The sequence below is a fragment of the Mugil cephalus genome, chromosome 18 (assembly GCF_022458985.1).
Source record: "Mugil cephalus isolate CIBA_MC_2020 chromosome 18, CIBA_Mcephalus_1.1, whole genome shotgun sequence".
NCBI lineage: Eukaryota > Metazoa > Chordata > Actinopteri > Mugiliformes > Mugilidae > Mugil > Mugil cephalus.
The window spans coordinates 3,622,799-3,647,292 of NC_061787.1; the positions used below are offsets into that span (position 1 = coordinate 3,622,799).

The following is a 24,494-nucleotide window of genomic DNA, read 5'->3' on the forward strand; positions in this document are numbered from 1 at the left end:
GTTTGGATGTTTAAATGTGTCTGTATCAACCCCAAGGGGTTTCTCACAGTAAAGTGTTTTGAGACTGAGTCCTTCTTGTCCATCTCCAGGTCAATAAGTGGATCTGTGGAGGAACCATCCTTCCTTTTCTCTAGATGCTGTTAGAGCGGCCATTAACACAACACCACAAAGGATCTAGTTGGTGTACTCCCCACTACATCCCATAATAACCATACTATCACAATACATTCTGAGAAACTCTGTTCATTGCAAGATAATCTGATCTATAATTTATCATGATTTCATTGTAACAGAGAAGAAAAATTATTCCTGGAAATAAGAAAAGTGTTGGGTCACAGTATTTGTTTTTATTCAATTAAGTTCAGTGAAATAAGGCAGAACAGTTAAATGTGCAAATTATTATATAATAAAAGTAAATAAAAAAAATTAATGAATGCAAAAAGAAATTATTCAAGTTTGTAACAAGCATAAAGAACTTGTTTTATATAAACAACAAAAGAAGTAGAAATGTTGAGTGAAGAGGTCTCTGCAGCTCCACTGTTGCTTTCATGCTTCTCTGTTCCAGCCTATCAATGGCCCCTTTCCCTTGTGAACTGATGTCCACATCACACCGACACAACGTGCAAAATCCATGCAGATTCCACCACTTTTAGTTGGTCAATATGCTGCGTAACGTTCACGTGTAACTCCAAAAAGGAGGATAAATAAACTGGACAGGACATTTAAATTCTGGACTCTCTGGTCTAAATCCAGACGTACGACCTGTTCAAGTTGTTTTGGTCACAGAGCTCCCAGATGTTTAGAAGCAGTTCACCTGACACAGGTTTAACCTGTGGACAGTAGAGTGGGTGATGGGTTAGCATTTAGCATTTAGCTACAACTGTTCCTGGAATGAATCCTTCCTCTTTTCTCTGTAACGTCTGATCCAACCTAATAAATGATCAAGGACAGCACAGCAGCTGATACCAACTCTGGAAAGAGATCTGTAGAAGTGAACGAACAGATGAAGCTACTTTTATTTCTACACAGGGGTAATGGGGGAAAACAGCTGTTCACGTGGACTCCCAGGTCACAGTGGGATTCTTCAGCATTCAGATGGAGAAAGCAGCACAGGAACAGAACCAGAACAGAAGCAGACTCAGTCCAAAGAGACTGGTTAGCATCCAGCTGAGCAGCCTAGCGCTGCCTCCCTGCACAGCTGACAACAGGTCGACGTCACGTTGGTAGTAAAGTGGCATCAGGTGCGTTTGTGTCAGAGCTGTTTACCAGATACGAGCACAGTGTGGGACCCATGTCTGTGTTATCAGCTCATCAGTCATTTCATGGAGCTAAACCTCCCTGTCTTCATGTCACATTTAACGTCAGTCTTATTGTTCAGGAGGAAGCTCCTCTAACAGATCCTGTTCCTTTCACTCATGTTAAAGCTTTGACTGTTGATTCTAATTGATTTCTACAACATGTTCTTCATTCAAGTCTTCCTCCCTTAGAATCAGATCACTCTGAAGCATGTGTTGTTTCTCCTCTGCTTTAGTTTGGGATACTCTTCATGTTTGATGCTGACCACATTGGTCTGGTTCCTCTCAGGGCCAGAGTGAAACACTGTTCTCTGATGATGTCCTGAATTTACCTGCACAGTCTGATCCAGCCCAGGAAAATATCAACACTAAAGGTAACACATGTAGGACTGGAATAAGAAATCAGTGATGAAGTGATGAAATGTGATGAAATGTTCACTGTAGAGACTGGAAGTCCTGTTAGAGTCTAGTTCATCTCCTCATGTTGAACATCCCTGCAGCCTGTCTGGATCAACTGGAGACAAACTACACACACCAACAGGTTTGTTGAGTAATGTATATGTTTAGTTCATGAGGGTAATACTTACTGCAGGTTGTTGAACTGCACTAGTTGTATCTGATAATCAGAGGACACAGTGTAGTCTGTACGAATAAACGTTTTATTAGTTTATGCAATTTCTTCTAATACAAGAATATATCGATGATCAGAATCTGTTTCTGAGTGAACTACTTGTAAAATATTAGTTTTAAGCAGAATATTAATACAAATGTTTACATTTTGCTTCATTAATAGTAACAGTGGCTAGTAGCTAGTGACCTGATAAAAAGATAAATGAATGACTGATAAAACAGTGACAAACTGACTCTAGTACATGTTACATAATGACGCGACTCCAGTTGATATATAATGTGATTAGATACATATTTAAAACACATGAATCTTTGTGCCTCAGTACGGAAACAACAGAACACGTCCAACATGAGTCTGTAAAGATGAAGTTCTCCTTTCAGAAGAGTCATCACATGATTGGAGGCTGATTCCATCCGACATGTTACTATTTTATTTCTACGGCTACAGCAGGAATACACCAATCATAGCACATACACATCTATCAGCTGATTGTGTTCAAGCATCCAGCACATACACACCTCCACTGAAACCCAACAGAAAAGTCCAAATGGTTTTAGATGTTGACTCAGTGGAGTCCATAGAGCAGAAGAGACAGAAGCACATGTATCTGCTGAGTGAGAGAAACTGAACACTGGCTGCATCACTGGGAGAAGAATGTTTGTGACTGAGCTGCTCACTTCTTCATCAACATCAGCATTTATCTGCAGTCAGAGTCTCTGTCCACACAAGCTGCTGCTGCTTCAACCTCTGGATCATCAGGACACAGCTCATCCTCTCACACCACACACCCTCCTGGTTAATACTTCCACCTGTAGAGAGGAGGAGAAAGAAGAGAGGAGGTGAAGGAGTGTTTCCCTTCATCATCACATCCAGTAGAAAGAGCAGCAGGGACTTGAGTCCTGTTCAGAGCAGCAGTGGAGCAGCTGTGGAGCTCAGCCAGCTTCCTTTCAGCTTCATGTTAACGTGTTGGAGTGAACACACACAGACGTGCAGAGACTTTTAGCATCAAGTCTGTTTCCTCTGCAGATTTCACTAAGAAACTGCTGAGAGTCCTGAACACTTCATTACTGAACCAATACTTTAGTGATGGATTTACTGCTGCTCCATGGAAACAAAGATCAGCTGACTAAGAAACTCATGGTTACTAAATGTAATGCTGCTTCTGTGATGTGCAGGCTTCAGTCAGACTGATCTCAGAACTGTGATCAGTTGTTGATCAGATGTGATGAATGACCACCACTGTCTCTATACATCTTGGAAGGCTGTCAGCTGGAATCCAGCTTTATTTCCTGGACACATCAACACAACAACAACAGTCGTCTTCACATCAACTCAAACACATGATCACAACAAGCTTCTGGCTCATCTGATTGGCTGACTGTTGTCTCTCTCTCTGTCTTTCTGTCCAATCCTGAAGCCTGTCTCCATTCTCCTCTCACAGCTTCACTGAGAAGCTGCAGGTTTACAGGAAACACTGGATCTTTGATACTAACTGTGTTTAGGACGATACTGATGAAAGCAGCATGGACTGACTGGAACCCTCTACTCACCCCAGATCCTCCAGTTTATAGTCTGGACTCTCCACAAGATCATGAAGCTGCTTCATATCTGAATCCTTCAGGTTGTTGTTATTCAGGTCCAGACGTTTCAGATGGGAGGGGTTGGACTTCAGAGCTGAGAGCAGATAATCACAGCTGATCTCTGACAAACTGCAGCCCCACAATCTGAATGAAGAATAAAAGATGTTGATTAAAGCCTGAATAATTCAATCAGATGTGTTCAGGTTTTAAATGTTCAGCTCAACATTACTGTGTCCTAACAGCCTTTAAGCTTCATTGTCTTTAATATTCTCTACAGTTTCTGCTACAAACACTGGTCTTGAACTAAAGGACATTTACAGATTTATGGAGGAAAGTTGTGGTTGAACATTAATTAGATTCAGTTGGTGATTAAACATATCAAATCTACAACAGTAACAGACAGTGAACTGACCCCAGTTTCTCCAGTCTACAGTCTGGACTCTCCAGAAAACCACACAGCTGCTTCACTCCTGAATCCTTCAGGTCTTTGTTGTCACTCAGGTCCAGATGTTTCAGATGAGAGGGGTTGGACTTCAGAGCTGGTCCCAGAGAATCACAGCTGATCTCTGACAAACTGCAGCTCTTCAATCTGAATGAAGAATGGAAGATGTAGATTAAATCTCCTCTCCATGTCTGGGTGACTTTGTCCTTGTGTTATTGTGGATCTCCATCATGTCTTCTACAGACAGTAATATGTGACAGTGTGAGGTGTGTGAGCTCCTTCCAGCAGCTGTGGTTCAGAGAGAATGGACTGATACATGGATCACAGCAGGTTTGACTCCAAATGAAATGTGGGGTGAATGATGATGAAACAGCAGGAAGCTCAGACACTAAACACACCTCAAACACCTGCATCTGACACATGATCTCATCTGTGTGTGTTGAGCAGGAATGAAGCATCAACATTATACATTATACAAAAGTATTAGGTCAGCTTTTAGTCAATCTCAATCTGCTTTTATTGCAGCTGAATCTATGTTTTTATGTGAGGAAACACTGGATAGTTTTGTCCTGGTTGATTCTAAGGTGCTGAAGAAAGCTATCTCTCAGTTAAAAGCAGCAACCTGCCTTTTAGATACTATTCCTGCACCATTTTTAAATCCGTTTTAGCTGAGGATGTTTTGAATATTTGAACTTCTTCTCTTCAGACAGGAGATTTCCCAAGTGCTTTTAAGACAGCCTTGGTCAGGCCTCTTCTGAAGAGGAATCATTTAGACACTGTGATGCTCAATAATTACAGGCCAGTGTCTAATCTGACATTTTTAAGTCACATTTTACAGAAAGTGGTTTTTAACCAGTTGAATGATTTTATGAAAACTCACAGTTTGTATGAAACTTTTCACTTTGGGTTTTTGGACAAATCACAGAAGTGAGACTTTCCTGATGAAGGTTTTAAATGAACATGGACAAGGAGAAACTCTCTGTCCTGGTTCTATTGGATTTGAGTGAAGCATTTGACACAGTAGATGACAATATTCTTTTAAGCAGACTGGACAATATGATGAGTCTCTCATGTAACTGGTTTAAATCCTTCCTCACTGGCAGACAATGTTATGAGTCTATAGATGAACACTCCTCTTGTGAGAAATCCAAACTGGATGGTGGTGTCCCCCAAGGCTCAATCTGAGGTCCAACTCTTTTTAGTTTGTACATGCTGCTACTTGGTGGAGTCATCAGGAGATGATACACAGCTGTATATGTCCTGTCTCCTGATGACCCAGGACTGATTGATGTCCTTTTAAATGTATTTTAGATATTAAGACGTGGGTGGCAGAGAAGTTCCTACAGCTCAACCAGGACAGAAGTGAGGTTTTAGTTATCGGTCCTGAGGCTCAGAGAGACAAAGTTTTACTTAAATTACAGACAATGTCTATGTTTCCCTGAGAAGAGGTAAAAACCTGGGTGTTATTATTGACTCTGAGCTTGGTTTTATCCCTCACATTAAAAACATAGTAAAAAGTGGATTTTAGCAGCTCAAGAACACAGCCAGAGTCCACCCGTTTCTCTCTGGATCAAACACAGAGACGCTGATGCTTTTATCTCCAGTTGTATTAACTATTGTAATGCTCTCCTTCTGGTCTCCCCAAAAAACCATAAATCCTTTACAACTACTTGAAAACTCAGCAGCACGTGTGCTGACGAAGACCAGAAAGAGGGAGAGCATATTACACCAGTTTTAAGATGCTGCATTGGCTCCTGGTGTGTTTCAGGATCCATTTTAAGGTTCTTTTATTGGTTTCTAAATGTCTTCATGGTCTTGGTCCCTCATATTTATCAGCCTTGCAGCCCTGAGCTCCTCTGGTAGCGGCCTTTTAGTGCTTCCTAGAGTTGAGACAAAGAAGTATGGAGAGGCATCTTTTCAGATTCATGGCCCACGTCTATGGACCAGCCTGCTGGAGGACCTCAGGGCTGCAGAGGGTTGAACGTTGTGTTGAACGGTCCTCTGTGATGGTGTTTCCTCACTGGTCCATCTGTGCTCAGCCATGTTACTCATTTTATCTGTGCTCTTTCTATCCCTGACCTCCTTTGTGTGTGTGTGTGGGTGAAGGAGGAGGGATCTTCAGACTTGTTTTATATTTGTTTGTTCTACGTGTGAAGAACCTTGAGTTGTAATTCATTTGTATGAAAGGTGCTATATAAATAAAGTTGGTTTGATTTGATTTATACAGTTATTGAAATGAGTTTGTCTTCAGTTTGAGGAACAATAAAGTTGTGGATGAAGATGATTTAGATTCAGTTGGTGATTAAACATATCAGATCTACAACAGTAACAGACAGTGAACTGACCTCAGAGTCTCCAGTCTACAGTCTGGACTCTCCAGAAAACCACACAGCTGCTTCACTGCTGAATCATTCAGGTCTCTGTTGTCACTCAGGTCCAGATGTTTCAAATGGGAGGGGTTGGACTTCAGAGCTGGTCCCAGAGAATCACAGCTGATCTCTGACAAACTGCAGTCCCTCAACCTGAATAAAGAATAAAAGATGTAGATTAAATCCTGAATAATTCCATCAGATGTGTTCAGGTTTTAAATGTGTAGCTCAACATTACTGTGTCCTAACAGCCTTTAAGCTTCTGTCAGAATCTGTTTCATTTGTATTCATTTCCTGTTTTACTTTGTAGTGTGTATTGCTGTTAGTGTTGCTTCCTGTTGTTTCCTCCTCTGTGATTCATGTCTCCACTCTAATGTGTTTCCCCTGTGTCTTGTTACCCAGTGTATTTAAACCCTGCCTCATCCCCCTTGTCCTTGTAACTTTGTGTTTAAACCCTCTTGTGTTTTCTTTTGTTGTTTGCTACTTGTGTATTGTGCAGTGATGGAAAAACTGAAGCTTTGTGAAACACTGAATCAATCTGAAGCAATTGTGTTGAAGTGGTTCAGTGTTGTGAAGCGATTTATACGATTAAATGTGGCGACATCTGCTGGATAAAAGTAGACATAGCATTCACAGGAAACGAGGCAAAGGGTGGTGAAACGGTGAGGCACTGTTTAACAATGAAGGATCTATAGTATGTGCATTTTGAAATGCTTGATTTATATTCTTTCAATAAAATAATGATGTGCTTGTGTGGTTGTGCCTTCATATAATACTGTATGTTTTAGATATATGCTTTTGGGTGATTGGTAGAAATACAAATTACAAAATAAGAAAAGTGAAACGTTTTTCCAACTAGGGACTGTGGTGACAATGGTTGTGTAAAATGCTTGTTTCTCTGTATGTGTGCTTAGTATGTATGTATGTAAGTCAATATATGTATAATGTGTGAATCCCTATGTGCCAATGTAAGTACACAAGCTAATCTATTGTTGTACTACTCCCACCTGAAACCTCACTCTGCTTGGTTGTAAATCGATGACGTATGCAAAACTCTCCTCTCAAAACCTTGTGACATTTTGATGAATTGTGGCTATTTATATGCATTGAGATAGAAAACCCAGCCCTGAATTCCAAACTGTAGTGACACATGGCCGATACGCGTGTGACCTAGTGAAGCTTCATTTGAGGAGTCACGTGATTTTTCACTGTATGAAGTGAAGCATCAAAGCCTCTTGTGGCGATACTTCTGCTTTGAAAGCTCGACACTGTGTTGAGTGTCTGCTTGGAGTGTAACATCTCTACTATTGTATATGAGCTCTTCTGCTATTTTCCTCCTTTTGGATTTTGACCTTGGTCTACTTTTGGATTAAAGTTCTTGTTTTGTGGACGATTCTTCTGCCTGGTTTTTCCAGTTGCACTTGGGTCCCAGCCCCCAGCCCCTTCACAGCTTCACTGACTTTTTCTACAATTTCTGCTACAAACACTGGTCTTGAACTAAAGGACATTCACAGATTTATGGAGGAAAGTTGTGGATGAAGATCAATTAGATTCAGTTGGTGATTAAACATATCAGATCTACAACAGTAACAGACAGTGAACTGACCCCAGAAACTCCAGTCTACAGTCTGGACTCTCCAGAAAACCACACAGCTGCTTCACTCCTGAATCCTTCAGGTTTCTGTTGAGACTCAGCTCCAGATGTTTCAGATGGGAGGGGTTGGACTTCAGAGCTGAGACCAGAGAATCACAGCTGATCTCTGACAAACTGCAGAGCCACAATCTGAACAAAGAATAAAAGATTTAGATTAAATCTCCTCTCCATGTCTGAGTGACTTTGTCCTTGTGTTATTGTGGATCTCCATCATGTCTTCTACAGACAGTAATATGTGACAGTGTGAGGTGTGTGAGCTCCTTCCAGCAGCTGTGGTTCAGAGAGAATGGACTGATACATGGATCACAGCAGGTTTGACTCCAAATGAAATGTGAGTGAATGATGATGAAACAGCAGGAAGCTCAGACACTAAACACACCTCAAACACCTGCATCTGAACACATGATCTCATCTGTGTGTGTTGAGCAGGAATGAAGCATCAACATTATACATTATACAAAAGTATTAGGTCAGCTTTTAGTCAATCTCAATCTGCTTTTATTGCAGCTGAATCTATGTTTTTATGTGAGGAAACACTGGATAGTTTTGTCCTGGTTGATGCTAAGGTGCTGGAGAAAGTTATCTCTCAGTTAAAAGCAGCAACCTGCCTTTTAGATACTATTCCTGCAGCATTTTTAAATCTGTTTTAGCTGAGGATGTTTTGAATATTTGAACTTCTTCTCTTCAGACAGGAGTTTTCCCAAGTGCTTTTAAGACAGCCTTGGTCAGGCCTCTTCTGAAGAGGAATCATTTAGACACTGTGATGCTCAATAATTACAGACCAGTGTCTAATCTGACATTTTTAAGTCACATTTTACACAAAGTGGTTTTTAAGCAGTTGAATAATTTTATGAAAACTCACAGTTTGTATGAAACTTTTCACTTTGGGTTTTTGGACAAATCACAGAAGTGAGACTTTCCTGATGAAGGTTTTAAATGAACATGGACAAGGAGAAACACACACACACACACACACACACACACACACACACACACACACACACACACACACACACACACACACACACACACACACACACACACACTCTCTCTGCTCACCAAAGGACTTATTGAGCTGTTTTGCTCATGATTATTTCTGCTTGAGAATTAACTTTTATGTTCATGATGATCTTAATGTGGTTGAACTTGAGTTGAATTGCTTATTGATATATATTTAATTTGAATATCTGAGGATTGAAGCTGTAATCAGCCCTTGTTATACTTAAAAGAAACGTTAATCCCTGAACTGAATGTTTTTGTTTTCCTTGTGGTGCCAGTTTTGTAGGGAGGCAATAGCTGGGTCTTTTCTTGCCTCTCCAATTATCTTCATGAACATGAAACTAGAAATAATTTTTCTGACAGTGTGAATCCTGTCAGGCGCCCATCGTTCATATTTTGTGTGTTTGGAGAGGCATCTTTTCAGTTTCATGGCCCACGTCTATGGACCAGCCTGCTGGAGGACCTCAGGGCTGCAGAGGGTTGATATTTTTAAAAAGAGACTCAAGACGAACCTTTTAATCTTAGCATTTAGTCTTAAATGTCTATTTTAGCTTGATTTACATATGCTGCACTAACACTCTACTTATTTATTTATGGATCTATCCAGCGAATATTTATTTAAATTTGTATTTACTTATTTAATTGTATATATTTAGTTTTTATATATTATTTTTGTTGTTATTGATCTTTAATTCCAGCTCTAGTGTTTCTCCTCTTTAGGAGCTGATGACACGGTGTGTGTGTGTGTGTGTGTGTGTGTGTGTGTGTGTGTGTGTGTGTGTGTATGTGTAAATGAAGTTGGTTTGATTTGATTTATACAGTTATTGAAATGAGTTTGTCTTCAGTTTGAGGAACAATAAAGTTGTGGATAAAGATGAATTAGATTCAGTTGGTGATTAAACATATCAGATCTACAACAGTAACAGACAGTGAACTGACCTCAGAGTCTCCAGTCTACAGTCTGGACTCTCCAGAAAACCACACAGCTGCTTCACTGCTGAATCTTTCAGGCTGTTGTTGTTACTCAGGTCCAGATGTTTCAGATGGGAGAGGTTGGACTTCAGAGCTGAGACCAGAGAATCACAGCTGATCTCTGACAAACTGCAGCTGTTCAATCTGAATAAAGAATAGAAGATGTAGATTAAATCTCCTCTCGATGTCTGAGTGACTTTGTCCTTGTGTTATTGTGGATCTCCATCATGTCTTCTACAGACAGTAATATGTGACAGTGTGAGGTGTGTGAGCTCCTTCCAGCAGCTGTGGTTCAGAGAGAATGGACTGATACATGGATCACAGCAGGTTTGACTCCAAATGAAATGTGAGTGAATGATGATGAAACAGCAGGAAGCTCAGACACTAAACACACCTCAAACACCTGCATCTGAACACATGATCTCATCTGTGTGTGTTGAGCAGGAATGAAGCATCAACATTATACATTATACAAAAGTATTAGGTCAGCTTTTAGTCAATCTCAATCTGCTTTTATTGCAGCTGAATCTACGTTTTTATCTGAGGAAACACTGGATAGTTTTGTCCTGGTTGATGCTAAGGGGCTGGAGAAAGTTATCTCTCAGTTAAAAGCAGCAACCTGCCTTTTAGATACTATTCCTGCACCATTTTTAAATCCGTTTTAGCTGAGGATGTTTTGAATATCTGAACTTCTTCTCTTCAGACAGGAGATTTCCCAAGTGCTTTTAAGACAGCCTTGGTCAGGCCTCTTCTGAAGAGGAATCATTTAGACACTGTGATGCTCAATAATTACAGGCCAGTGTCTAATCTGACATTTTTAAGTCACATTTTACAGAAAGTGGTTTTTAACCAGTTGAATGATTTTATGAAAAGTCATAGTTTGTATGAAACTTTTCACTTTGGGTTTTTGGACAAATCACAGAAGTGAGACTTTCCTGATGAAGGTTTTAAATGAACATGGACAAGGAGAAACTCTCTGTCCTGGTTCTATTGGATTTGAGTGCAGCATTTGACACAGTAGATGACAATATTCTTTTAAGCAGACTGCACAACATGATAAGTCTCTCATGTAACTGGTTTAAATCCTTCCTCACTGGCAGACAATGTTATGAGTCTATAGATGAACACTCCTCTTGTGAGAAATCCAAACTGGATGGTGGTGTCCCCCAAGGCTCAATCTGAGGTCCAACTCTTTTTAGTTTGTACATGCTGCTACTTGGTGGAGTCATCAGGAGATGATACACAGCTGTATATGTCCGTGTCTCCTGATGACCCAGGACTGATTGATGTCCTTTTAAATGTATTTTAGATATTAAGACGTGGGTGGCAGAGAAGTGCCTACAGCTCAACCAGGACACAAGTGAGGTTTTAGTTATCGGTCCTGAGGCTCAGAGAGACAAAGTTTTACCTAAATTACAGACAATGTCTATGTTTCCCTGAGAAGAGGTAAAAACCTGGGTGTTATTATTGACTCTGAGCTTGGTTTTATCCCTCACATTAAAAACATAGTAAAAAGTGGATTTTAGCAGCTCAAGAACACAGCCAGAGTCCACCCGTTTCTCTCTGGATCAAACACAGAGACACTGATGCTTTTATCTCCAGTCCTATTGACTATTGTAATGCTCTCCTTTCTGGTCTCCCCAAAAAACCATAAATCCTTTACAACTACTTGAAAACTCAGCAGCACGTGTGCTGACGAAGACCAGAAAGAGAGAGAGCATATTACACCAGTTTTAAGATGCTGCATTGGCTCCTGGTGTGTTTCAGGATCCATTTTAAGGTTCTTTTATTGGTTTCTAAACGTCTGAATGGTCTTGGTCCCTCATATTTATCAGCCTTGCAGCCCTGAGCTCCTCTGGTAGCGGCCTTTTAGTGCTTCCTAGAGTCAAGACAAAGAAGTATGGAGAGGCATCTTTTCAGTTTCATGGCCCACGTCTATGGACCAGCCTGCTGGAGGACCTCAGGGCTGCAGAGGGTTGAACGTTGTGTTGAACGGTCCTCTGTGATGGTGTTTCCTCACTGGTCCATCTGTGCTCAGCCATGTTACTCATTTTATCTGTGCTCTTTCTATCCCTGACCTCCTTTGTGTGTGTGTGTGTGTGTGTGTGTGTGTGTGTGTGTGTGTGTGTGTGTGTGTGTGTGTGTGTGTGTGTGTGTGTGTGTGGGAAGGGGGAGGGTTCTTCAGGCTTGTTTATATTTGTTAGTTCTACGTGTGAAGAACCTTGGGTTGTAATTCATTTGTATGAAAGGTGCTATATAAATAAAGTTGGTTTGATTTGATTTATACAGTTATTGAAATGAGTTTGTCTTCAGTTTGAGGAACAATAAAGTTGTGGATGAAGATGAATAAGATTCAGTTGGTGATTAAACATATCAGATCTACAACAGTAACAGACAGTGAACTTACTCCAGAGTCTCCAGTCTACAGTCTGGACTCTCCAGAAAACCACACAGCTGCTTCACTCCTGAATCCTTCAGGTTGTTGTTTTCACTCAGGTCCAGATGTTTCAGATGGGAGGGGTTGGACTTCAGAGCTGAGACCAAATAATAACAGCTGATCTCTGACAAACTGCAGCTCTTCAATCTGAATAAAGAATAAAAGATGTGAGTTCAGAAAGTTCCTCCTTTAAATCGTGTTCAGAGCTGAAGAAGGTTCAGAATGAACAAGTTTAAAGTTCACATGTTAAAGATGTTTTGTTCTTTCAATGTGAACTATTTAAATTGTGGTTCAGATGAATAAAGACATTTGGCAAAACTGATTTGGATATAATATAAAACAATCGTTTGTTGTTGGTCTCCTCTTAATTTGAAAAAACTCTAAGGTGGAAATGAAGAGTGTCAGAGTTTCAGAGTCAATCATGCAGTGGAGGATTTTTCTTCTTCTATGAAGCTTTGAAATGTGGAGCTCAACATGGCTCTGCCACAGTCAACGGACTAAACCACAGAAGAAGAAACCAGACTTTACCATGAAGATCCTCAGTGTGGATCAGTAGAATATCAGCCTGATGTCACCACAACTTTACCATCATATTCATCTCAGCACACAAAAAAAACATGGAGTCTGACCTCAGAGTCTCCAGTTTATAGTCTGGACTCTTCACAAGATCAAGAAGATGCTTCACATCTGAATACTTCAGGTTGTTGTTTCTCAGGTCCAGATGTTTCAGATCGGAGGGGTTGGACTTCAGAGCTGAGACCAGAGGATCACAGCTGATCTCTGAAACATCCAGTCTGAATCAAGAATAAAATATGTGAGTTAAAACAGTTCCTGCTTAGAATCATTGAGTCCCATCATGTGTTCAGAGCTTGTGACTCATAAGGCAGTGAAATGAAAGATATGGTAAAACAGCAGGTTCTCTTAACATATGAGGATGACATTTTCCCTGTATATGGAGGGGTATGGTATGGGTGGTCTTTGTATTTGTGGAGAAGCGGGAGACCAGGATAAGAACCATAGATGAAGTGTGGACCTGTAACAGAGGACCTGAAAGAAGCAGCTTACCGAGTTAGCCGGGAAAAGTAAATACAGACAGCCTTCAAGAAAGACACTGGTGAGCGGACTACTGGGATAATACTGTGGATGGTTCCGGTGGGTCTCTACCCCCCAACCCGACCGACGCTTGGCGTGCAGAGAGAGGAGCAGACGGGAGAGCCTTTCCCTGAGGGGTTTATCGCTCCGTCTAGATCCGGGTGAAATCTAAGCCTTTTGTAACTTTTTTTGTGCTGGTTTATCAGTTAGCGATCAATCGCACATTTTTCTTTACCAACATTCTTTTTATTGTTTTCCACAATACAACAAAGAAAAACAATACATTACAATACAACTACATGTCTCGAACAAACATGCCTAACCACCCCCCCACCCTATCAGCTTACTCCAAAACTAGGTTGGGAATCAGGTCTATGAGTTAGACCATTCTAGTTGATTGTATAGGAAAAAGAAGAACATAAAACAAACACTTCTGCAATCTTAGGTACTGCAAAGTGTCTTACATGTCCCCAGGCTCTTCCATCATATGTGACAGATCTGCTCTGGATACGTAGCCGATGAAGGGGTCCCAGATCTGGTGGAAATGATGTAGCTGATGTTTTATGGTAAATATAATTTTCTCTAAGGGGAGAGTTGTAGATAGCTCAGATAACCACCTGCTTACACTTGGACTTCTGATGTTTTTCCATGAGAGGGCGATTACTCTCTTCTCCATTAACACACTTACTGTAGGTCTACAAACATTCCTTGATGTTTTTTAATCTTCAAATTATTTGGATACAGACATAATATGAACAGCTGTGGGACTAAGGGTATTTGAATCTGTAAAATGTTTTCAATACATTCTTTTATTTCTTGCCAGAAGTTTTGTATTTCTGTACATTGCCAAAAACAGTGGAAAAATGGACCCTTTTCCTTCTCACATTTAATATAAATATCAGGTACGGCGCCGTTAAATCTGTTAAGGTTTTCTGGAGTGATATACGTTCACATCAACCAGTTGTATTGTAGTAATTTCAGGCGAGTGTTAGTGGTTCTCCATTGTGCTTTAGAGCATGCCTCCTCCCACTTTTCTATTGGGATTACCTCCTGTAGATCCTCTCTCCACGCCCCCAGCCGTCCTGCACAAGTTCCTGTACTTCCGTCTACTAGGCATTTGTAAATTTTGGATATTAAACCCGTCCCTAAAAGATTCACGTTCATTAATGTTTCTATAGCAGACATTTCAGGGATGTTTAATGTTTGATTTTGCTGTGTTCTCATGAAGTTTCTTCACTGTAGGTATTTAAAAAAAAAAAAAAAAAAATGGTTGTGGGGTATATTAAATTTATCAACCATTTCTGCAAATGTCATCATCACCTTCTGAGAGTTGTAAAGGTCTCCTATTTTTACAGCCCCTTCGTAGCCCAAGATTTGAATCCCCATCTGATTTACCTGGAGGGAGGGAGTTATTTCCCCACATTGGGCTGAAGACAGACAGAGGGTGTTTATTTCAAATATTTCCTAATTTGATGGCAAACTTATCATCTCATCATATTTTTCACAATTGGGGTTTTGTATCCTTTTTAAGGGTTTTTGTGTTTGCTGAGTACAGGTATATTGGGAGGGGCAGACTTAGCTGGCGTTTTTAAATCTATATTTATTAGACTAATCGGCCTAAAGTTCTCACATTTGTTATTCGGTTTGCCCGGTTTTAGCAACAAAGTAACTAGTGCTCCCCTTGAAGATGTTGGATAGATTCCATCATGGAAAGATTCCTTAAATATTTCTAATAATGCTGGCATCAGTCTATGTTTGAAGATTTTATAAACTTCAATGGGTATCCCATCTGGCCCAGGGGTTTTTCCTCCTTTGATTCTGTCAGTAGCCACAGATAGTTCCACTAAGGTTATATCTTTCTCTAGTTCTCCCTTAATTACCTCTGATATCTTGGGGATGTGGATGGTGTCCAGGAAATGATTCATTTCAGATGCATTGAGACCTATTTCTGAGCTATAAAGCTTTTCATAAAATTTTTATTTGAAGTTTTCATTTATTTCAAGTGGCTCAACAATATTTTCATTATTATGGTTTTGTAGTGAGGTAATAAGTCTTTCATTCTGGAGTTGTTTGATGCACCATGCCAGCACTCTGCCAGGCTTTTCTCCTTGATCGTAGAATGTCTGTTTAAGTGGTAGTAAGCTTGATAAAGCTCTTGTTGTAGATATTTCATTATATTGCGTTCTTAACAGAAGTAATGTTTGGTGAACATCTTGAGAACCAGACTGGTAGTATTCGTCTTCAAATTTCTTCATATCTGTGTCTAATGATTTTGTATTTTGTAGGTTTCCTTGGCTTTAAAACTAGTAATGTTAATTATTTGTCCCATAATAAAGGCCTTAAACGCTTCCACCTGATGCTTCCTGATTTTTCTATTGCGTTTGTTTCAAAATAGTATTTAATCTGTTCATCTAAGAAAGTGACAAAGCCAGTATCTGCCAACCATTTTGTTTTAAATCTCCATTTGGGAATATCACTACTCAATTTGGGATCATAATAAACTAGAGTTTGAAGCATGATCTGACAGGAGTATGGCGCCATAGGAAACCTCCTTTATTTTACATTTTAGTATTGTTGAAACTAAGAAGAAATCTATGAGAGTGTGACTGGTGTGTACCGGAGTAGCATGAATATTTTTTCCCATTGGGATTATCTTCCCTCTAAACATCAATTAGACTGATTTCTTTCATGAAGTGATGAATTACACCCCTGCTTCTCAGATGAGACTGGTCCACTCCTATACTTTTGTCTTTCCGTGGATCTAAGGTGCAATTAAAATCACCTGCCATAATACAAGCACCAGATAAAGAGGCAATAGTAAGAAATAAGTTGTGGAAAATTTGGGTTGGTCTGTGTTTGGAGCGTAGATATTTATTAGAATGAATTGTTCCCTAAGAATTCTCCCCTGAATAATCAAGTATCACCCTGCCTTATCTTTGATAACGTTATGAATCTGTAGTGGAACAGAGTCATGGATCAGTCATGACACCACTTGCCTGAGAGGTAAAGGGAGCTGACAGAATTTTACCCTTCCACCTCCTCCTCACTTTGAGTTCATCTCCATGTGTTGGGTGAGTTTCTTGAAGGAATATATTAGACTGTAATGTTTAAATCCTGTTCATAACTTTTTTGTTTTTTGTAACCCTCTGCAGTTCCAGGATGTAATTCTTACCTTAAGATCAACAGACATATGGATAAATTGTTTTGAATTTTCCCAACACTTTCAGTAATTTCAGACCAAACAAAGAACTAAATTATTTCCCTCAACCATTATTAATCCACCTGAATGTTTCCCGTCAGGTGCCCTTCCCCCTTCCTATGTGGGACCTCCAGAAAGCAAAGAGCTGGTCCGCACACTACGTCAGGATCAGTATAGCTATGCTGACGTAAAAAAACAAACCTACAACAAACAGAATAAACGGAGCTGCTCCGCTACTGTGTCACAGAGATTCCTGTTAAATCAACCCAGCAAACAGAAAAACCCATCCACATGTGCTTAATTAAACAGCGCATATTAAATCTGAGGATTGTTCTTTATCAATAGACCGGGAGGGAGAGCGATCAGAACTTAGTGTAACAACGTAACTAACTTTCACTCTACCCTCCACTCCTGTGATATCAGAATAATGTTCCAGCAACAGTTTTAGAGAACATTTCTTACGGTGTCGTCTGATCATCGATATCTCAGTCTGGATTATTATCCGACTGGATCTTCTTCATGAAGCGTTCAGCTTCGTCTGCACTGTAGAAGATGTGTGAGCGCTCCTTGTAGGTAACGATCAGCCGGGCAGGAGGGATCATGCCGCACCGGAGCCCCAGTGAACGGAGTTGTCGCTTTGACCCTCAAACTCTTTTAGCTTCTTGTGCAAATCTGCTGCCATGTCTTGGTAGAATCTCACCGGCTGATTTTTGTAGAGGACTTAGTTTTTAGCCTGAGCCGCTCTCATCACCGCTTCCTTGTCTTTGTAGTTAGAAACTTCATTATGAGGGTCCTCGGTGTGGAGTCAGTTTTATGTTGTCTTCTTGGTCCAGGTCTATGTGCCCTTTCCAACGTAATTTTTCCCGGAGCGGCGCGAGCTCCAGTGCCTCCGGTATCTAGTCTTCCAGGAATCCAGAGGTGTCTTCACCTTCCGTACCCTCAGGTAGATTGACAAGCCGTAGATTGGAGCGACGTGAACCAGCTTCCAGGTCTAGTACTTCCTCCTCTAGCTCTTTATTTTTGTCCTCTAGATGTCTCACCTACTTTTGGAGCGCAGTTGTATCGTCTTGTGTTTTTGAGATTCTCGTCTGCCTGTGTAATTCTTTCCCAACAGTCTGTAATGTCTCTCCTTACATTTTCTAACACAGACATGATGCCATCAAATTTGGATGAGATTTCAGTCTTCATAGTGTTAATAGCTGCCAGTATGGTTGTCAAAGAGGCACCGGACTCTTCCCTGACAGTAGTAATGTCTCCCTCCGGTCGTTTCTCGGGGCTGATGCTAGCAGCGGGGTTCATGCAGGCGCCAGCTTCCATGGCCACGTTGTTAGCGGTGAGCTTGGCTTTGGCAGTCGGAGTTGCAAAGTTACTGAAGCTGATCTGTTGTGTCCGGCCGCGGTTTGTCTTCTTTTGTCTCATTGATATTTTCTTAAACTCCGGTGTTGTCGTTGGGTTGACTAACGCATAAAATTGAACCTTTAGAAAGGATTTGAAGGGTTCAGTAGCAGAGCAGTCTTACACGCGTCCACTCAGCAAGCCGCCATAACCGGAAGTCTCTATCGCACATTTTTGTTTTTTCCTCTATTTTTTTTGGAACGAACCTGTCGCTTATTGTTACTCGGGACACCTGCGGTGATTGGATCAAACGACATCAGCAGCCGCGGAGTTAAACGAACTTGATATAATTTAAAAGACATTTAGAAGTGCGTGTAATGGATCAAATTTAAGTTCTTTCGTTAAATGATGAATTATTCTGAATTTACGTGATATAAAATGAGACATTATCAACATTATTATCGTCCTGGAAAGGTGAATTGTTACAAGCTGAAAGTTCAGAATGAACAAGTTCATAAAATAGAAACTCCAAACAACTGAAACCAACAGGAAGCAGCTTCAAACAGTCAAATAGAAGAAGTGAAGGAGAGTTTTCATTAATATTAATAACAACGTAAAGATGTAGTGACTTCAGCCCTGAGCTCTGACAGCTCCACCAGAGGCTCCATCTCTATAAACTCATGTTGTGCAGATAAATTTATTTCTGATTCCACTGAAGATTCTCAAGTTTCAAAGAAAACAAACACGTCAGGATGAATACAAACAAAGTCTAATTTTCTGGAGCATTGATGCTGTTTACTTTGAATTTGTCACTATAATCATCACTAGACTCCACAGGTAAATACCGAACATTTATTAGTTCCGGTCAGATGTGGTGGAAATGATTTTAGTTCTGTCCTAAATGTCTGACAGAATTTAAGGTGGAAATGAAGAGTATCAGAGTTTCAGAGTCAATCATCCAGTGGAGGATTTTTCTTCTTATATGAAGCTTTGAAATGTGGAGCTCAACATGGCTCTGCCACGGTCAACGGACTAAACCACAGAAGAAGAAACCAGACTTTACCATGAAGATCCTCAGTGTGGATCAGTAGAATATCAGCCTGATGTCACCACAACTTTACCATCATATTCATCTCAGCACACAAAGAAAACATGGAGACTCACCTCAGAGTCTCCAGTTTATAGTCTGGACTCTCCACAAGATGAAGAAGATGCTTCACATCTGAATCCTTCAAGAAGTTTTCTCTCAGCTCCAGATGTTTCAGATGGGAGGGGTTGGACTTCAGAGCTGAGACCAGAGGATCACAGCTGATCTCTGTCAACCAGCAGTTCTTCAATCTGAATAAAGAATAAAAGATATAGATTAAATCATGAATAATTCAATCAGATGTGTTCAAGTTTTAAATGTTCAGCTCAACATTACTGTGTCCTAACAGCCTTTAAGCTTCATTGACTTTAACATTTTCTATAGGTTCTGCTACAAACACTGGTCTTGAACTAAAGGACATTTACAGATTTATGGAGGAAAGTTGTGGTTGAACATTAATTAGATTCAGTTGGTGATTAAACATATCAGATCTGCAACAGTAACAGACAGTGAACTTACTCCAGAGTCTCCAGTCTACAGTCTGGACTCTCCAGAAAACCACACAGCTGCTTCACTCCTGAATCCTTCAGGTTGTTGTCACTCAGGTCCAGATGTTTCAGATGGGAGGGGTTGGACTTCAGAGCTGAGACCAGATAATAACAGCTGATCTCTGACAACCTGCAGCTCATCAATCTGAATAAAGAATAAAAGATGTAGATAAAATCTCCTCTCGATGTCTGAGTGACTTTGTCTTTGTGTTATTGTGGATCTCCATCATGTCTTCTACACACAGTAATATGTGACAGTGTGAGGTGTGTGAGCTCCTTCCAGCAGCTGTGGTTCAGAGAGAATGGACTGATACATGGATCACAGCAGGTTTGACTCCAAATGAAATGTGAGTGAATGATGATGAAACAGCAGGAAGCTCAGACACTAAACACACTTCAAACACCTGCATCTGAACACATGATCTCATCTGTGTGTGTTGAGCAGGAATGAAGCATCAACATTATACATTATACAAAAGTATTAGGTCAGCTTTTAGTCAATCTCAATCTGCTTTTATTGCAGCTGAATCTATGTTTTTATGTGAGGAAACACTGGATAGTTTTGTCCTGGTTGATGCTAAGGGGCTGGAGAAAGTTATCTCTCAGTTAAAAACAGCAACCTGCCTTTTAGATACTATTCCTGCACCATTTTTAAATCCGTTTTAGCTGAGGATGTTTTGAATATCTGAACTTCTTCTCTTCAGACAGGAGATTTCCCAAGTGCTTTTAAGACAGCCTTGGTCAGGCCTCTTCTGAAGAGGAATCATTTAGACACTGTGATGCTCAATAATTACAGGCCAGTGTCTAATCTGACATTTTTAAGTCACATTTTACAGAAAGTGGTTTTTAAGCAGTTGAATGATTTTATGAAAACTCACAGTTTGTATGAAACTTTTCACTTTGGGTTTTTGGACAAATCACAGAAGTGAGACTTTCCTGATGAAGGTTTTAAATGAACATGGACAAGGAGAAACTCTCTGTCCTGGTTCTATTGGATTTGAATGCAGCATTTGACACAGTAGATGACAATATTCTTTTAAGCAGACTGCACAACATGATGAGTCTCTCATGTAACTGGTTTAAATCCTTCCTCACTGGCAGACAATGTTATGAGTCTATAGATGAACACTCCTCTTGTGAGAAATCCAAAGTGGATGGTGGTGTCCCCCAAGGCTCAATCTGAGGTCCAACTCTTTTTAATTTGTACATGCTGCTACTTGGTGGAGTCATCAGGAGATGATACACAGCTGTATATGTCCGTGTCTCCTGATGACCCAGGACTGATTGATGTCCTTTTAAATGTAGTTTAGATATTAAGACGTGGATGGCAGAGAAGTTCCTACAGCTCAACCAGGACACAAGTGAGGTTTTAGTTATCGGTCCTGAGGCTCAGAGAGACAAAGTTTTACCTAAATTACAGACAATGTCTATGTTTCCCTGAGAAGAGGTAAAAACCTGGGTGTTATTATTGACTCTGAGCTTGGTTTTATCCCTCACATTAATAACATAGTAAAAAGTGGAGTTTAGCAGCTCAAGAACACAGCCAGAGTCCACCCGTTTCTCTCTGGATCAAACACAGAGACGCTGATGCTTTTATCTCCAGTTGTATTGACTATTGTAATGCTCTCCTTTCTGGTCTCCCCAAAAAACCATAAATCCTTTACAACTACTTGAAAACTCAGCAGCACGTGTGCTGACGAAGACCAGAAAGAGAGAGAGCATATTACACCAGTTTTAAGATGCTGCATTGGCTCCTGGTGTGTTTCAGGATCCATTTTAAGCTTCTTTTATTGGTTTCTAAATGTCTTCATGGTCTTGGTCCCTCATATTTATCAGCCTTGCAGCCCTGAGCTCCTCTGGTAGCGGCCTTTTAGTGCTTCCTAGAGTCAAGACAAAGAAGTATGGAGAGGCATCTTTTCAGTTTCATGGCCCACGTCTATGGACCAGCCTGCTGGAGGACCTCAGGGCTGCAGAGGGTTGAACGTTGTGTTGAACGGTCCTCTGTGATGGTGTTTCCTCACTGGTCCATCTGTGCTCAGCCATGTTACTCATTTTATCTGTGCTCTTTCTATCCCTGACCTCCTTTGTGTGTGTGTGTGTGTGTGTGTGTGTGTGTGTGTGTGTGTGTGTGTGTGTGTGTGTGTGTGTGGGAAGGGGGAGGGTTCTTCAGGCTTGTTTTATATTTGTTTGTTCTACGTGTGAAGAACCTTGGGTTGTAATTCATTTGTATGAAAGGTGCTATATAAATAAAGTTGGTTTGATTTGATTTATACAGTTATTGAAATGAGTTTGTCTTCAGTTTGAGGAACAATAAAGTTGTGGATGAAGATGAATTAGATTCAGTTGGTGATTAAACATATCAGATCTACAACAGTAACAGACAGTGAACTGACCTCAGAGTCTCCAGTCTACAGTCTGGACTCTCCAGAAAACCACACAGCTGCTTCACTCCTGAATCCTTCAGGTTATTGTCACTCAGGTCCAGATGTTTCAGATGGGAGGGGTTGGAATTCAGAGCTGAGACCAGAGAATCACAGCTGATCTCTGACAAACTGCAGCTGTTCATTCTGAATAAAGAATAAAAGATTTAGATATTTTGTCCAGTTTCTGCTACAAACACTCATCTTGAACTAAATGTCATTCACACATTTACAGACACAGGACAAACTTCTCTCATCATGGAAATATCTCATCCACTCCAGCAGACTATAGAGGGACAGAGAAAGTCATTCTCCAACAGACTGATTCAGCTCCACTCCCACAGTGAACGCTCCAGGACGTCATTCATACCAAACTCTATCCAGCTGGACAACAACCCACCTTTCTGCATCAAATAACTCCATGTTATTAATGTTAATGCACCTTATTATTCCTTCCTATGTTTATAACACAGATTAACCTCTGTCTCTGTTTTTTATATATTTATTCATGTGCTAATTTTGTATTTTTTGTTGGGAACATTATGGAGGTTTACATGTCCCTCATGAGGCCTGAGCCAGAGTTGAGTGACACCATGACCTCCATGATTCACACCTCTGGGTTTGAATGAAAACTCAAAAACACATTGACCAAAGTCAGGCACATTCAGCAGGGGGGGTCCCTGGTGACATCACTCAGGTAATAAAATGTTGCCTTTTTTCCAGGTGAACCAGCTACATAAAGATATTCTAAGCTTTCTCTATATCTCAAACATGTGATTTTACCAGTTCTAAGTCTAGGCCACAGTCTGCAGACACTAGTAGCAGATCTCTTTCCCCCTTTTTGAGACAATAGTATAGTGTAACCAGCACAAGGTTACTAGGGTGCGATCCCCTATTCTGCCAGAGGGGGGCGTATACGCCCCGGGGGATTGTCAAAAAGACGCTTGATTTTCCTTTCTTCCGGTCAAGACGTTGCCCAACGCATGAAGGACTGGTATGAAAATATCACCAGAATAACAGAAATTCATAAAGTTTCACATCAACATACTGAAATATTGTGTCCGTTAGGTCGAACGCTGTGAGGAAAAGAGTTGAGCCGCATTCCGTGAAAGCTCCTCAAGATACCTCCTCCGGTGAGGATGATAATGCTAACACGAGTGTTATGCTAAATGTGCCAGCTCATTGTAATGTGAAATGCCGCCGTACAAAACTAATCGGAGATATGACTTTTCTTCTTACTGTTGACTGTTGATGTCTTATAAACACGGTTTCAAGTAGTTTTATATTGTCAAAAATGCTTATAAAAGATCGCTAATCGCGCTAGCCCTGTGCTAATCGCTAGCATTTGAATGTGGATTTGGTTGTTTTAGTTCTGCTGCTAGCACGGTTAAGCTAGTTACCATTGTAGCACATCTTTTTCACCGGTAAATGTGCCTTTAGACTCTGTTTGTAACGTAGAAATCACTTGATTTAGGGAATATTTATCCTCTTGTCTATATGCAAAGTATGGGTGATTTAATGCATTTAATTACCAACATGTTATATATGTATGTTATATGGATATGAGAGGTAACAAAAGTTATCTAACTGCTAAAATGATAAATATATTAAAATGTTTAAAAGGTGATGGTTAAAATGTTAAAATGCATAAATAGATTTAAAAGGTTAAAAAACATAAATATATGGTTTCATAAATTTCATGATTTTATTTCTTTGCTGTGAGGTGGAAATACATGATTGATTGATTGTTCATTAGAGGAGACCAGTCCATGGTGTGATGTGTACATATTCATTTACATACTGATTAGAGTATTCATATCCTTAACTATTGGGTATATTTGATTTGATATTTGAATGGAGATGACTTGATCAGATTTAAACAGAAATGAAATAATAGTAACTAATGCATTCTGTACTGTATGTATAGATTGGTTTTAGAGAGAGAGACAGAGATCATCTGAATCTGACTCTAGCAGTCAGTGGCGAGCCAACTGCAGAATCGACGAAAGGACCAAGAGCCTGGTGTTCAGTCAATTTTAGTCAATCTCAATCTGCTTTTATTGCAGCTGAATCTATGTTTTTGTGTGAGGAAACACTGGATAGTTTTGTCCTGGTTGATGCTAAGGTGCTGGAGAAAGTTATCTCTCAGTTAAAAGCAGCAACCTGCCTTTTAGATACTATTCCTGCACCATTTTTAATCCGTTTTAGCTGAGGATGTTTTGAATATTTGAACTTGTTCTCTTCAGACAGGAGTTCTCCCAAGTGCTTTTAAGACAGCCTTGGTCAGGCCTCTTCTGAAGAGGAATCATTTAGACACTGTGATGCACTGTTTCTCTCTGGATCAAACACAGAGACGCTGATGCATTTATCTCCAGTCGTATTGACTATTGTAATGCTCTCCTTTCTGGTCTCCCCAAAAAAACATAAATCCTTT

The 24,494-nt window shown here is 40.3% G+C and overlaps 1 protein-coding gene and 2 long non-coding RNA genes across 3 annotated transcripts in view; all 3 read right to left on the bottom strand.

The window, feature by feature from the left end:
• Positions 1 to 24,494, bottom strand: part of LOC124995449 — a 756,577-nt gene that overhangs the window by 692,435 nt on the left and 39,648 nt on the right. The window lies entirely within an intron of this gene.
• Positions 1,934 to 3,541, bottom strand: LOC124995491. The gene is made up of 2 exons (XR_007110709.1): positions 3,477 to 3,541; positions 1,934 to 2,735 (listed from the first exon to the last, which is right to left on the bottom strand). It is a non-coding gene; the product is annotated as an uncharacterized LOC124995491 (long non-coding RNA).
• On the bottom strand, positions 7,208 to 7,958 carry LOC124995509. The gene is made up of 2 exons (XR_007110727.1): positions 7,924 to 7,958; positions 7,208 to 7,814 (listed from the first exon to the last, which is right to left on the bottom strand). It is a non-coding gene; the product is annotated as an uncharacterized LOC124995509 (long non-coding RNA).